The sequence below is a fragment of the Chinchilla lanigera genome, unplaced genomic scaffold (genome assembly GCF_000276665.1).
Source record: "Chinchilla lanigera isolate Chin_1 unplaced genomic scaffold, ChiLan1.0 scaffold00080, whole genome shotgun sequence".
Lineage (NCBI taxonomy): Eukaryota > Metazoa > Chordata > Mammalia > Rodentia > Chinchillidae > Chinchilla > Chinchilla lanigera.
The window spans coordinates 8,787,543-8,802,080 of NW_004955481.1; the positions used below are offsets into that span (position 1 = coordinate 8,787,543).

At 44.0% G+C, this 14,538-nt stretch overlaps 1 long non-coding RNA gene across 3 annotated transcripts in view; it reads left to right on the forward strand.

Annotated features, from left to right (window-relative positions):
- The first annotated feature begins 1,916 nt into the window (after positions 1 to 1,916).
- Positions 1,917 to 14,538, forward strand: part of LOC102029627 — a 53,619-nt gene continuing 40,997 nt past the window's right edge. For all 3 annotated transcript variants that reach the window (XR_001230945.1, XR_001230946.1, XR_263790.2), the window contains exons 1-2: positions 1,917 to 2,033; positions 2,577 to 2,699. This is a non-coding gene — a long non-coding RNA (uncharacterized LOC102029627). The remainder of the gene's footprint in view (positions 2,034 to 2,576; positions 2,700 to 14,538) is intronic.

The window sequence follows — 14,538 nt, forward strand, 5'->3', positions numbered from 1 at the left end:
CAGCCCCTAGACCCTGAGTTTTGGTGCTGCTGTGCCGAAGCATTGCTATTCTTCAGGGATCCTGTGGTACTAAGTGACATTTCCCCTTAGAGTTTACATAGTGATGTTATGTGTGTCATCTCACTGGGTTGTTACAGCTTGAAACAGAGTCTGGAGGAACAACTGTTAAGTCTAGACCTTCAGATTTGTTCCTTATCTCTGGTGGTCTGCCTTCCAAGGAGGACCCACAATGAGCCGGGCACTAGGACTTCACAAATGAAGTACATTCTTAAAATAAATCCTCAGTTTACACTTTCATTCCTGTGGCACTGGCAGCTTGACTCAAAGGCAAGCAGAAGGCCTTGGAATGTTGTCCTTGAAACTTCTTTCTCTTCGTTCTCTTCCAAAGTCAGCTGCCTCTGTGGATTCCAGAGTAATGTGTTAAGATTTCTGCCCATATATTTAGGTAACAAAAATGCTCGTGACTCCTCTCAGGAAATACAGGCATTTAGGATGGGAAATAATGTGGGCCCACAGACTCCATGGAGAACCTTCATGCTCATTGAGTGTTTGAGATGTGCCAAGTGACACACTAGGCATGAATTGAGTTCTTTTCCACTAACTTATGGAGAATGTCAATATTATGATCTCCCTTCCATAATAGAGGAAAGAGGAGCTCAGATACAAAGGGCCCCGTGCAAGTTCGGACCACCAGCAAATGGCAGAACCATTTCAAAATTCAACCATTTCCCATGATTCTAAGGCCTACACCCTTTCCTATACTCTATGTTGCTTCCCTAAGCAAAGAAGACCCCTGAGGGGTTATTTCTACAGGTCACTCTGCCCAGGGTGAACCTTGCACAACTAGGCCGCTGGAATGAACGAGGGTTTTGCCTACAGTCCAATTTTTGCATTTAAAGAAAGAGAGAAGTAAGTAAGTAAAAGATAAACAGAGGGCATGCAAAAAGTTAAGTTGAGATGAAGGACAAGAACAGAACAATCAGGATTGGGAATCCTAAGGAGAATTACTTGGCTGGAGTCTGAAAGACCCTTCTCCCAGGTGGCAAGTACTTCTTAGCACCAACCATCTTTGTTTTCAAGAAATTTGGTTAATCCACCGACATCCTTGAGCAAGCACTAGAACTACCCACAATTCTGCAGGACAAACAGTGGTGAAGAGACTTTGTTTGTGGTCCTACAAGTGCTGGGTTACAGAACCTGGCTTTGAGTTTAAGGAGTTTGAGTGTAGGTTCCACCCACTTACTTAACTAGTGGATAGGCCTCCTGAATGATGACTGTAAGTAGATAGGATCTGCCTCATAGAGACTGTAAATTTGAGGCTGTAAATCTCAAATTTACAGTCAAGATTCTTACCCTCTAAGAATCAGAAAAATGAGGAAGAGCAGATACAGTGTTGTGACCAACCCAGGCAATGGTCCTGAACCACCTGGCAATTAAGTCACTCATCTCTGTGAAACTCCTCCTGTGATCTGTACAGGCCAGTGACTCCCTGCGCTGGCTGCATATTATAGTCCCCTGGAGAGTTCTTAGAAGATACTGTTGCCTGGGCCTCATGCTGAGAGAATCAGTACTTCTTGCAGTGGGGCTTCGGTAGCCTCACTTTTAAAAGCTCCCCAGGTGATTTTAGTGTGAACCACTGATGCAGGTAAGTATGAAGCAGTCATCATTGAATGGAGAACATCTCCACCAGTTGGCTAAAATCCTACTATGTACCCTGCCAAGACATTTTCACAAAGGCTCTCAGCCTCCAGGGACCTCAAGGACAGGTATTGTGTCCCCTGTAATTACTTTGGTATCTTCCATGGTACTTATCACAGTAACAGTTGGCTTGATGAGTTGTAGAACTGTAGGCTGGTTGGAACTTCTCTGATCATTGTGCCCATTGTTTGTTCTGCAGAATTCTAAGGGTCTACGGAGTGACCTTGCAATGGTTGCAGGTGGAGATGTGAGTCACTAAGTTGGAAAATTTCTAGGGAACTTGAAACGGGAGCTCAGAAAGACTATAAAAAAACAGCCTGCACTCCTTGGTCAAGGTAGGACCCTTTAGTATGAAGTCTCAGCTCTGAGACAAGCCTGTACATGAAACCTCAAATCCAGGAGAACTAAAGCAACATTACCAGCTTTCCAATTTAAAACCCAAAGACATGGCAGAACCATTTTGAAACAGTCACTGCTGCCCTCAGGCCATTAGTGTAGCTCGCCACATCTTCTTTTCCCTTGGGCTATGGGTGCATGGGTCTGCTTCTCATAATAGAATTTAAAAACCTGTAAGAATGGAAACTCGTGTTATATTTCTTTGTATCTAATGCCATGTAACTCCACAGCCAGTACATGGTAGAAAACTAATAAAGATTTCTTTGGTAGGATAAACAGTGGGGCAGATAGCACTTACTCTCTGAACTCATATACAGAGTTAGTGCATATACAGAGGCCCGTGCATATGCAAGTATGAACTCAGAAGAAATTGAGAAAAGAAATACAAATAACCAAAAGACAGAAGGAAAGATTCACATCCCTACTGAAATTTAAAGGAGAGTAACTTTTAAAACATATTTTTTTTTTTGTTTTGCCATCAGATGTCCAAAGGATTTTGATCAATAATACCCTTGGCTAATGGGAGTGTGGAAATTTGCAGTTTTAGAGACTGTTAGAAATATAAATTGGAATAGCCCTTTTAGAAGACATACGGCACAATAATTGTAAATACGGATATTGGACTCACTATTTTATTTCTAAGAAAATCCAAAGGAGGTTATTGGATAAATATTCAAAATGCTGCTTATCATTTTAAAAATGGAAATAACCCAATTGTCCTTAAAATTGTTCTCAAAAATAGGATTGATTAAATAAATTGGGTACATCGCACAATAGAAAAATGAGCTACCATTATGGATGAAGTAATCTCTAAATGAATAATGAGGAAAGATATTCATATATTGTTGCTAATTGAAAATTCTAGATTATAAAGTAATATGATTAACATGGTCAAATTTTAATAGAATGTGAATATTTAATATTCAATATTATATAGGAAGATTTTGATAGATTGATAAATGAAATTAATCTCTTCAAGGGATAAACACTTAATTCTTAGTCCAGGTGGTGGGTTTCTTTACAGGCATTCCACTTTTTATCTCACATATTTCTCTATTCTTTCATTACTTTAGTAATCTATGTGCACTGCTTACTTTTACAGCCCACTAAATCTAACTCTGTTTCAAAAGAAGACCGAGTGTATGCATCAGTAAAAGAACAAGAGAGACGCACGGGGCCCATGTGCATCCTGGCCCAGTTGGGCAGGGTCTTGATCTCCTCAAGATTTTCCCATTAGTCCCCTCCATGAATTGGAGGACCTTGCAGACAGATGCCAAATCAATGTACAATGGCAGAAAAATGACAGGGAAGGAAAGAACAGAGGAAAGGAATAGCCCAAGCACTTAGGTATGCCTGGATTAAAGGGTTTCTTGAGATGTAGAGAAGGAGAATTACAGGAAAGCGAGCATGAATGGCCAACTTAGCAAGAGGAAGAGTGACTCTGACCTCTCCCTGGTTAGAACACTTCCTGTAACTTTCAACACCCTGTTATGCAGCAGGACAACTTGTACCTAGACATCAAAAGAGACAGATTCCAATTCCAGGTCTAATACTAAATAGCTCTGTAATAATAGGCAAGCCACCAGGATTCTTTAGGCATCAACTTCTTCTTGTGAAGTTAGAGAGAGGGACCAACTGTCTCTAAAGTGCCTTGAAGTTCCATCATTCATTCCTGAGGCCTCTATCTGAGACCTGGCAGTATTCTAATGGTGATTATACGCGACAATCTTCTCTCTTTCTCCATAGTACGCCCTTAACGTTTTAAGAATAAAAGCTACGTATTTCTGTTTATATGTGTCTCTACGTACAGTCCTAAAATTCATGAGTTGGCTCTTGGTCTGGTGGGCTCTCAGGGAAACAGAGGTTGGCTTTCCACATAATTAAGTCTGGGCAGTCCAAGCAGGGCCCAGCATGGCAGGAAAGCATTATTACTACCCAAGGCTTTTAGCAACAGATGAAGCGTGTGAAGGAAACAAAATGGCGGATGACAGCCATTAGCTGGGCTCCGGCTGTGACATCCAAAGCCAGGTCAAAAGGAGGTTGCTGTGCATTGAAACTGACTGGGGAGGGTTCCTTTTGCTCATCTCCCAAGTCTGTTTTTAATGATGTCACCTTGGTACTCTCACATCAGCCACAGTGGGAATATTTACCCCATACAAATTGGGAAATGCTAATCTAAGACTTTTTAAAATTATTTGTTTTTGAAAGAGGAAATTACCAGATCTCATTGACTGGTTTAATTCAGGAAGAGAGAGGCAGTTCCTGGCATGGGGATCCTTCTGATGCATGAGTGTCTTCAAGCTGATGCACAGAATTTATCCCATATTGAATGACATCAAAAAGGTCTTTTGCTTCAGGACTAGGTAAAAAAGTATCAAAAGTCCAGTAACATGAGAAGAGATAATGAAACGGAGGAGAAAAAGAAAGAAGTACAGATGTGTAAACTGAAGCATAATGTTCATCTAATTTATTCATTCGCAGGTCATCTGGGTAAGCAAGGAGTTTCCCACCATACTAAGTATTCAAGTAGGAGCCAGCCAACCACTTTGCAAGAAAGTATGAGGACAATGGAATAAGATAGTAGAAAATGCAAAAGCTTCGGAGCAAAAATGGTTTAGGCTTAAAGTCCAACCTAATGATAAACCATCTGTTTGATCTCAGATAAAATTATTTAGTCTCTCTGGGACTCAGCGTCTGCTCTTTTCAGTGACAATGGTGAAATTTAATTAACAGTATCTGGGCCAGTTCAATCCAGGCTTGGCCCCCAGTATGTATATGGCTGACCAGCATTTACAGCCTGAACTACTGGAATATAGATCTTATTTGTGACACTTTTATACCTTGGGTTCTTTTTATAAGATTTTTTTTTGTAAGAAGTTTGACTTTTGAGAAATGGTGCCAAGCAATTTCTACCTCGATTGACATAAATTCTTCAGTGAGCATTCCCAAGCTTTCTCTAAGCTAAGCCGGTGAACAAATAAGTGTGGCCTTCAAACTAGTCACAGGAATAAAGCAGTGCACTCTGGGGAGGTGACTTGCAGCTTCCAGCACCTTTTATTCAGTTCTAATGGGAATCCATGCAAGCAAAAGCCAGGTTTCAGGAAAGATTTGAGGTGGATTTGGGGTGGGTGCAGCATAGAGATATGAGTTGGCTCCATTAGGGCTTGGTTATCTGCTACTCAGAAGGATTATGACCACTCCCTCCCATATCCCACCACATAGGAGACAGGTCAGTAAAGAGACCAAAGCCCCTAGTCAGTCTAAACTTACAACAGTCCAAACATCAAGGCAGCACATAGTCATTAAATGTGAGTCTCCTCTTGTGCTGATCCTCTGCATAATCCATGAACCTCACCTTGTTCTAGAGATGTTTTCTTGCATTAAGAATTCTTACCCTTAGAGAGTCTGAAGATCATACCCAAAGGCAGTGTCTCTGAGGTGTCTGATTATGATGGATTTGATTGATGACTTTTATCCCCATTGCTCCTGGTCCAAACATGCTCCTTCAAAGCCCAGTTCTCAGTAGAATCCCTAAAACTCCAAGTGTAGTAAGAAGATGGATGTGACATGCTTCTTAGAAGTCCCAAAGTTAGTGGTCATGCTTTTGACTTCTCCAGGGGGGCCTACTCCTTGTTAATGCTGTACTATGGGCCAGAGATCTCCACATCCCTGGGAAGTGCCCAAAACACAGAAGGATGAGAAGCAGTATGGCAGATAAGTGATACATCCAAGTTTTGAGATATACCCAGGAGTTACAAGAATGTATATTCAGATTTCCTGTCACTTGCCCAATACCTGACCTTGGAATGTATCACAGCCTGTTTCTGGACTTCATCTTCCCCATGCATAACTCTTATGGGGTCTATTTATTTCTATCCCAATCTATCAACTTCTCTTCATCTGCACTGATACCTCTTAAGACTACTTCCCCAGTCTCTTAACTGATCTCCCTCATCCACTCACCACTTGCCCCTCACTCAAATGTATGATCAGGGGGAAAAAGTAACCATAAGGATGCTTATAAAGAAAGAGGAGGAAGGGAAAGATAGTAGTGGAAAGTCTTTACTTATCGTCTCAAGTAAAGGCATTTTCTAGCAAATCAAGACTAGAGAAACAAGGAGAAAGATTCTGGCTAAGAATATAAAAGAAAATCTCAGTCGCGAGATGAAGGTGTGACTCTTAAGGAAAAAGAACACGGCAAGCATGGACCCCCAGAGGTAGTGAGAAAACAGGACAGGGTGGGAAGGTGAGAAGTGTGGAAGGGCAGGCCCTGACCACTCAGGCTGGGGACAGCTAGATCAAGGTGAAAATGAAACGCAAAAAGCCACTGTGATTGCTGCAGAAATGCAAGTGGAGCTGCAGGAGTGAGGCTTCTTCCCAGGCCAGAGCCCAGTGGAAGCGTGCCCTCTCTTGAACATCAAGTCAGCCTGAGCTCTACTCCTCGCACACTGCCACTTCTCTGTCCAGGTGCCAACTGGTCTTGCAGGAGCTCCCAGACATCCCCCTTCTCATCATGGAGGCCTAGCTGCTGCTTGAGAGAGGGCATTTTGGGGCTTACTGGGCTGTTTTTAAAATCCAATTAAACCACCCAATGAAGAAGCTATATTTATCCATATTTTAAGATAAGGAAATTGAGGCTAGATGAATTTTTAAGGCCATAGTGTCAGAATGTGGCAAAGACAGGATAGAGCCAGTATTTTAATAATTTGAATTTTCCCCCTTGGTTCTAAAAGTAATGTATCCTTATTATGAAAATACACAAACTAATAAAATAGCAAAATGAAGGTCACCCATAACCTTCTACCAAGAGAGAAATAAAAATTTAGTATATTTTCTTCTAGTTTTTAATTCAATTTCTGCATATTTACTTATTTACAAGCATAGGATCATATTGACTAGCCTTTTAAAATCCTTTTATGGGATGGAAAATTTCTCTGAGACTATTATATATTCTTGAGGAACTGATTTTACTTGTTCATAGCAATACAACATAGGGCTACACCATAGTCTATTTGGCCTTTTTTTCTGCTTTTCCACATTTAGGTTACTTTCCTTTTTGGGGGTGTAAGGCAGTTCCCTTGCTATAACCTTTGTAGGCCCTGAAACTAAACTTTGGAATTTCACAGAGTTGCGTAGACGTACAGATTCAGTGAGGGAAAGTACACATGTAAAGTCATCATGACAAATAATGTCGTCATAGGGAGAGAACTGGGAGGTAATAGGAGAAAGAGAGGGTTGTTACTTTGTGAGATCCAGGAAGGTTTCATTGAAAGAGTCACCACTGATTTTGAATAGGGGTCAGCAAGCTTTCTGTAAAGGACCACAATGTGAATATTTTAGGCTTTGCATATAGTCTCTGTTGTATCTATTCAACTGTGTCATTGTAGGGCATAGGCAGCCATAAACAGGACAAAAATAAGTGGATGTGTTTCTGTTCCAATAAAACTTTATTTACAAAACCAGGTAGTATGCCAGATATAGCCCACAGGCTATGTATAGTTTCTGACTCCTGATCTGGAACACTAAAAGTAGAGAAAATGTTTTAGGACCTCACTAGAGGGAGAAGAATAAGCTAACTAGAAGTAATTTGAGAGTAGAAATGCAAGAAATATCAGGGATGTACTATCAGTGTTGGGGCACTGTGATGAAATATCTGACGTAGCTAACTTTATAAATTAAAAGGCTTGTGTACCTCACACTTTGGAGGTTCACGGGCATGGTGCTGGCATCAGCTTAGTTCTAGTGAGGGCTATTCTGGCAGTATCATGTCATGGTAAATGGCAATGGGAGGAGTGTGATGGAAGCAAATTATCACTACTCAGTACAGGAAACCAGAAATAAATTGGGAATGAATCAGGATCAGGCTTCTGTAACAATTCTTTCTGGAGAACAAACCAGGGTCCCAGGAGAACTACTTTAGCCCCTTTGGACAGCCCCACCAATGACCTAAAGATCTCTCATAGGGTCCATCCTTAAAGATCCCACCATGTCAGCACTAGTACTCTGAGAATCAAACTTGCAAAACATTAACTTTTAAGGAACAAGCCTCTTTTGAACAAGCAATGGAGCAGGGAAAGTTAGATATTTTATGACTGGGTCATGAAGGCTGAGACTAAGTCATTTAAAGTCTGAATACCAGGCAGTACAATGCCAAAGCCCATGGGCTTTATTGGGTAGCAGATGAAGAGTCTCATAATTTGCATGGAACCATTTTCAAGTATTGGGGATTCATCATGTTCCCAGAATGATAAATATCTCTTAGAAATTTTAGGAAGAGTTCCAAACTTGAAAATGGTGATTTTGGCTTTGTCTTTATTTGGTTTTCTGTTTTCTTTCTTGCCTCCACTAACATTTTATAATTCATTCAGTTTTAATCTCTCTGGAGGCCAGAAGCTATCTGGTTAAAAGAAACAGAGATTAGGGCAGACAGTAAAGGGGAAAGATTTCTTTGCCAGCTGCCTCTTCAGTGGGCTGTGAGTCTCAGTGCCTGTGATTAAGCCAGAGGGAGAGCAGCTGGCCACCCAGGTGTGCAAAGTCAGCTGACTCCCTGGGCTAGAGAACAGGCCTCCTGGATATGGCTCCAAATGCATCTCTCCACCTGGATCATCTGCACGTTCAGCCCCTACATGGTCTTCAATTCCTTCTCTTTCAACAAAACTCATCTTACTCTAAGATGCTGGCTCTTAAAAATTTCATCTACCAACAAGCAACATCAGCATCACTTTGGAACTCATTAGAAATGCAGTCTCGAGGCCCTTCTCAGACCTATAGGATCACTGGCAAGCTATGATTTAACAAGCCCTCTTGGGGACTGTGCTACACACTCAAGTATGAGAATCACTGTACCCCCAGTAGGGCTCCATCCCAAGAGCAAGGTACTATACTACTAAGTACTATACATAATTTCATTCTAATAATCCCCTCATCTATTTATTGTTGCCATTTAACAGATGTGTTATATTAAGAAATATGACTTGAGCCTGGGTTTTCTTTATTGCAAAGTTCACACCACTGATTATTATGCTCTAGTGCCTTCTCTTTACTAATAGGGCTAGGTAGCCTGTGGATGCATGTTTCCACAAAGACCATCATGATTTATTTATTCCACAACATTCATTGACCACAATTCCTGTGTCAGGTCTTATTGTAAGATTCAGTTTACATTATTAAACTCCATCCTGTCTCAAACACTATGAGTAGATAACTTGCATCAGCAATTACAGATTAGCAAACACTGGCTCAGGAGCCCTAAGTGTTATAAAGTTTCACAAAAGATGCATTGCTGGATCCAGTAATCAGTGGGCAGCTTTGTAGAGAAAGTGGAAGGAAGGAAGGAAGGAAGGAAGAAAGGAAGGAAGGAAGGAAGGAAGGAATGAAGGAAGGAGAAAGAAAGGGAGGGACAGAGGGAGAAAGTGGAAGGAAGGGAGGGACAGAGGGAGAAAGTGGAAGGAAGGAAGGAAGGAAGGAAGGAAGGAAGGAGAAAGAAAGAGAGGGACAGAGGGAGGAAGGAGGAAGAAAGGCATGTACATGGAGAAGGTAGAAGCATAACAGAATTTCATAGATTTGAGTGAGCTCTGGAGTCCATAGAGATCTAGCCAACTAGGGGCCCAGATAGACTGAATCAAAGGCCTGATGTCAACTCCCAAGACTTCCCCTGGTTCTGACGCAGATGTCATGAACAGTCCTCTCCGGTGTCCTAGGTTTGAGTTCCATTTCTTCCACTAAGTGAACTGTGCTATCTTAAACAAGTCATTCACCCCTGTTGAGGCTGAGTTTCCCCATTAGTATAAGCCTGGATTTGTGGGCTTCATATACATTTTAAGTTGCAAAAGCCTTTGTTTACATATCTTATATTGAACCCTAACACATGAAACATTTAAAACATGCCTTGGAGGTCTGCAGGAAAAAAAGATGGAAAGTACAGAGCTGACCATCATCAGCCCCTCCCAACACTTGGAAGTACCTATGGCACCACATGGAGGTGACAGCAGACCCTCCAATCAAGCCCCCACTACCATTAGTGGTTGCCTAATCTCTGATTGCCTGTCTCCTGCTCCTCTCCAGTTCCCCTGGCCTTGCTATTCCTTGGCCATGCCAGCCCTGCCCCTTCCAGGCCCTTGCATTACCTACTCCTCCACCCAGAATACTCTTTCTCTGGACACTATCTCCTTCCACCCTTTGCTCATAGGCTGCCTTCTCAGTGTTTAAGATCACAGGATGCTCACTCAGATACTTCTAGCCCTTTCCCTGCACTCTGTTCGTCTTCTGTCCAAGCTGTCATCACTGCTATTTCACCTCTCCCTTGGAATAGTGTATAGATCTGGTCGGTCTCCTCTGCTCACAGGCATACTCCCTGAGAGCAGGCATCCTTGATTCTTGTCTGTACCAAACGCCCTGGGCACAGCGTCAGAACATAGCAGGCCCTTGACACTTACCTGTTGTGATGAAGAGCAGAGCTTTGAGGCTTCTTGTTCTCTGTAAGTTGTCATGTCGTAGCCACCCAACCTCATGTGTGTTTCCACTGCCTCCAACCCTGGACATTTTGTCTGGCCAGGGTCAGAGCCCTAACTGTAGCAAAATATAGCTCACTTTTCAGATTCCCTGGGGCCCAGTGCAAAATCATTTGCTTTCCCCTATACCCTCATCATCCATGTACTGTAGTCAAAAACCAAGACAGGAAGATGGGCGAGCAAAGGAGCAAGGTTGGAAGAGAAGGGCAAAAGGAAGGAGCAGAGAGCAGTTAGAACTATTACAGGGGTCCCAGGTGGGAGCTAACGCACCTCTTTCACTTCACCTACTGGACAGATGAATGGGGCAAGAAGGTGCAGGGTCAGCCCCTGAAGTGTGTCTGTTCTGCAGTGAGGCATTTTCCAGGGCCCAGTTCATCTTTCCCCCAAGAGCACTCAGAGGCACATGTGATGCACAAGTCACTGAACCCCAGGCAGGTGATGCAAGCCATTCATGGTGGCTCAGCCAGTCCTGGACTGTCTGCCATTCAAATTCAGGAAGAGCTCCCAGCCTCAATGTGCTCTCTACTAGTGCTGTGGAGGACTCACAATGGAGTGCTACCTGAGCACCTCTCAGGGGGATGGAGAGGAGTTCCTTGTGTGCAGCTTTGCTTTCTCTGCCTCCTTCCTCTCCTGGACCCCCAAGCCTGGCCGCCAGGCAGGGACCTCTGGCCTCGAGCCCCTCTTCTATGATGCAGCTCAGGAGGCATCCTTCTCGATCCTCCTCAGATCAGATTCTCCACCATAACCTCGGGAATGTTTGCCCACGTCATCCCCTCTCCCTCCAGTGCCCTCAGAAGCTGTGAAGCCAGCTACAAGACGTTTTGTCTGGCTGAGCTCAGACTGATTGAAAGTCTTCAGAACCTGTGCTCCTTGGCGCAGCTCTTCCTGGAAACGGTTGCCATGGAACACACAGCCGCGCAGCCTTCACTGTCAGAACTAATGAAAGTCAGAGAGCTATTAGGGGAAGATTTTTGTTCCTCCCTCCCCCTTGCGCATAATTCTGCTCTTCGGAGGTGTTTGCATTTCTGTTCTGTTTGTGAGATGTTAATTGCGTCCTCATTGTGATTCCCTGCCCGCTGCTGCCCTCACCTCCTTCTGAGCTCCAGCCCCCAAGAAGCAGGCCTTTTTGAGATAATGAGGCTAAGTGGCCAGAGGGAGGGCAGCACAGCCTCTCTCTGGAGTGACCTTCTGTAAACAGCATCTGCTCAGACCACACCGCAGCTGAAAGTCTCCTGTGGTCCCCAGTGACCACAGGACACCGGCTCAAGGACTCTTGGGTCCTGCTGTACTTCTCCTGCTCCTTCCTTCCCCCAGGGTGTCTGGGCCAGACTCACAGGGCCAGCCCTACACCCTAATGGCCTCTTCATGTCTCTGTGCCTCTGAGGCCTTTTTTTCTGTCCATACTGCCCTTCTGCCCTCGCCATCACCAGCTCTCACTGTGGCCACAGAGCACCCCCTCCTCCGGGAACCCTTCCACTCTCACACCGTGGAGACCTGGGCTCCTCCCTCTTCCCCAGGTCACAAGTCTTATCATGACTCTGCTGCAGATGTGTCTTCCGGTCTAGACTGTGAATTCCTTGAAAGCAGAGGCAGACTCTGATTCACCTCCCTCTGTTCCTGGAGCCTACACCTGTGCCTGGTGCTTGGTTACTTATTTCTTCCTATTCTACTTGTTAATTGCATGAAGGTGAGTACAGCAGAGCTGGAGAAGGGGTGGAGATACTACAAAGCATCTCAGTGGACTGCTGTATAGACATCACCTCTCTACTGCTGCCTGCCCACCACAGAGGCACTGAGAAAGGAAAGCCAGGGCTGGGACTCTGGGAGCTTGTTCTGGCTCATATTTATAGCGAGGCAATTAGCTCCTCTCCCTAGCACCCCTGAAGGGGTGGGGAACTGTCTGAGAAGCAGCAGTGACAAAAAGAAAGAAAAGGGAAGGGATCTCCATAGAGGTGTGGGGAGGTAGTCAGGGGAATCAGAGGGTAGGGGAGCAGGTCCCAGTACTCGCTGTGCCTCTCACTGGGAGGGAAGGAGCTTAGTTCTGGGAGAAAAATCTCCCAAGGTAGCCTCAGGACCCTACTTTCTTTGGGTAAAGGAGTCCCTCCTCCATTCTGTTCAGGCTTGAGGAAGCGGTCTGTTTGCACCCTTGGAGACCTCCACTCAAGAAAAGGTTCCAGGAAATAAGCAGAAAGAACCCCACCAGCTCTCTTCCCTGGGTAACCACAGTTTCCTAGATGGTCATCCTGGGCTGGGGAGGTTGGAGGCTTTTTCCCGTCAGGGACGAGGTAAAGAAGTATGACAGTGAAGCAGGCACTCAGCATCTTCCCTCTGGACTCTTGATGTCACCACAGAATTGCTCATTTGTCTCTGTTTTCACATCCCTTCAACTGATTCTCCACATTTCCTCCAGTGACAGTTCTTAAATGCAATTCTGATCATGCCGCTTTCCCGCTCAGAACTCTTCAGCAGGTTCTTGTGTGGTTTTCAGGTTAGAAATCTGGGCAACTTTGCATGGAACACAAACTCCGTCATACTCTGGCTCTATGGTTCCTTCCCAGTCCCTTCCCCAGGACCTAGCCATGTGTTTTACACCTCAGTCCTTCTAAGCCTCCTATGCTTTTCCATTCAGCCCTTGGCCTCATCATCTCATTCCAAACTGTTCTCACTGCCTAGAATGGCTTTCTTCTCCCTTTCCCTTCAAATGTCTTCTCAAGTCTCCACTTTGGGATCACTCCTTCTCAGGGAAGGCATCTTGGACTCCCCAGGAAGCCAGGTGCCTCTCCTATGACTCCTGTTGGACCATCTATTCCCCCAACAAAGAAGTCTTTTGGTTGAGTTTTCTGTGAATCTCATTAAATATTTGTCAAACCCTTATTGATATAGCTATGTTTTATTTGTTTTCCAATACCTACCAGAGAGTTGACTCCCAAATAGGTGGTTTAAATGTTGCTGGGCTGAGAGTAGAGTGAGATAAGTGAGCCATCTAGGGCACAGAGTTGAAGAAGTTGTTTTTGATGTTGTGGGAGGTAGGCTGCACCTGAGTTTTTATAAGGGGTTCCTCACCCTGCTTCCTTTGCTTGTCAGGTACATAAAGGTCAGCATGACTGAAAGGGCATATTCACTTGGGAGGGGGACAGGAGAGGATGAACTTTTCTTGAAACTATTTCCTCTGGATCCATGCTGAATGAGAAAACATCTTTCCCTTTAGCAGAAGTTCCACAGAAATCATCAACTTCTTGTATGAAGGGCAAGATAGGGAAAACATACTCCTCCTTACATGCACTATCACAAACACCTGAGCTGATGCTCTATCAATCATTTTCCTTCAGTGAAACAAAATACTGGCTACTCTTAACTAAAAGGAGAAGAGGTTTATTTCTGCTTATGATTTCATTGGGTTCAGTCCATGGTCAGTCAGCTGTAAAGCAGAAAAGCCATGGAAGAAGGGCTTGGTGGAGAAAGCTGCTTACATCATGGTGACCCAGAAGCAGAGAGAAAAGGGAGGAGCTCAGGACAAGACTACACCCTTCCAGGTTACACCCCCAATGACCCACCTCTTCTGACCAGTCCTCATTTCCAAATACAAGACTTTTGGAGGACATTTTAGATCTAAACCATAACAGACACATTTTGTAGTGATCTACTACTTTATAAATACTGCTTGTGACTGCTGTGGAAGGCATTTCTAGCCATAGAATTTACTGCCTTTAAGGACCAAACATCTAGCTTCTATAGCATCCATAGTCCCTAAAAGGAACCATTAACAGCCACTTGAAAGGGGAGAGAAATACCAGTAAGACTTCATGTACTTCCAGAAACCCCACATATGACCACTTGTAATGTTCAGTCAACTCCAGTGCGTAACATTCATGTACATGGTAATGTCAGTTGTGCTCTGGAGCTATGTGACATGGTGACCATGTGTACCAGGAGT